We start from the raw sequence: 1720 nt of genomic DNA, 5'->3' as shown, positions 1-1720 counted from the left end.
ATGCTCTGCTTTACCCAGGATTTTGCGATCCTCCTCCCAGGTTAGTTCAACGGGAGGGAGATCTGCTTTGAGTATCACTAAAGAGGGAGATGGCTTTTTCCTCAAGTATGGAGATGCTGTGATGAGACTAGGTTCTGGGTAGAGTTGAGGCCTTTCAGCAAACAGCAGCTTTTTCCTGGGGCTGGTTTGTGAGAAACTCACAGAGCCCAGCCTGGAGCCACTTTCAGGGTTTCTGTTTACTGAATTTCAATTGATTGTTGAGGCTGCTAAAGGGAGGGGCAGCCTCTGGCTCTGATTACCCAGTGAAGAAAGCCACTCCAAGGGCTGGCGCCCGAGCTGGGTGACTTTTCCCTGAGTGGAGCTGAGTCTGGCAGGTCAGGTTAGGTTCCTGAGTTGGAGCTAGCAGCTCCACTGAGCTTTGTCGGTATCCAAGATGGAGATCTTCGGTACTAGGTAGGGGGAGGGGTGGCCTTCCCTCCTCTGCTCCCTGAGAAGGAGTGAGGATGTCAGGCTTCTACTCATGCCAAGTCTTGGTTCCTGGGTCGTCTCTGGTCTGCAAACTGCAGGATGAAGATTCCGCTCCTTGTCGTTCTTGCTGGTGTTGAGTAGAATCTGCTCACCCCCTGTGTCTGGCTCCTTCATCCCAGACTCTCTGTGATTCAGGTATGGTGGGTTTGGCCCCGCTGCCACTGCCGCAACCACAGCGGTGGCTGCTGGCAAGTGCTCAGAGCTGTTTCCTTGCCTGGATTTTCCCTCTCTGGCCTAACTCTCTGTCCTGTGTAGGCACACTTGGTGTGATTTTCTAGCTTAGGACTGTTCACTGGAACTCTAAAACTGCTTCTATGCGAGAGCTTGTTTAGCCTCCAGCTTCTCCTCCGCCATCTTCCATCCTTCCTCCATATCATGTATTTTTATAAAATTATAAGTTCATAATCATGTGTATACGTTCAGTATAAAGCTAGGGTTTTTCCTAGTCTTTATTTAGTACCTACCTATTTGTATCTCTCTCCTCTGACAGTAAATACTATGCCTCCCATGTATTTTACATTGACTGCAATTACTATTTTGTGGGAAGGGATGGGTTGAGTAAGAGAGAACTTAACAGTATAGTCCATTGAATGTGCATTCTCATTCTAAAGTAAAAAATAATTGCAAATAAATCCTAACATCTATTAGATTTGTTTTTTTTAAAGAGGTATCAGCTATTTATTCTATAGTACACTTTCTCTTTATTGTACAATTAAGTATAGGTATGCTCATTTACAGAAAATAGATCAAGTATTATAGGACAATAAGTTAATATAAATTAACTAAGATAGGAACAAGAGATGATTTTTTTAAGCTAGGTGTAAACACCATTTAAGGCATAAGTGATATTTAAAAATATTTGAACAACAAAGCACTTGCTGATCTTATTGTAAAAGAGGAAAAGATAATTCTACCACTAGAGACAATCAAACACAGGTGATTAGTCAGAAACTTCAACCCAACCACAGATGTAAGTAAAACATTCATGTCTCTAAGACCGTACATGTAGCTATTTTCTCTTTAATTAGTATGCCAAAACTGTGAAGTTTTAAATTAACTCTAATTGATAATTATAATGTGAAGAAAGAACATTAATCAACACATTAAATTTAAGTATACTACCATATGGAACTGAATTTGATCAATACAAATATATTATCTTGTGCATAATTCAACATGCCCTATTTTTATG

The sequence above is a fragment of the Dipodomys ordii genome, unplaced genomic scaffold (genome assembly GCF_000151885.1).
Source record: "Dipodomys ordii isolate 6190 unplaced genomic scaffold, Dord_2.0 Scaffold5, whole genome shotgun sequence".
NCBI lineage: Eukaryota > Metazoa > Chordata > Mammalia > Rodentia > Heteromyidae > Dipodomys > Dipodomys ordii.
Note: the sequence above shows the minus strand (reverse complement) of the source record.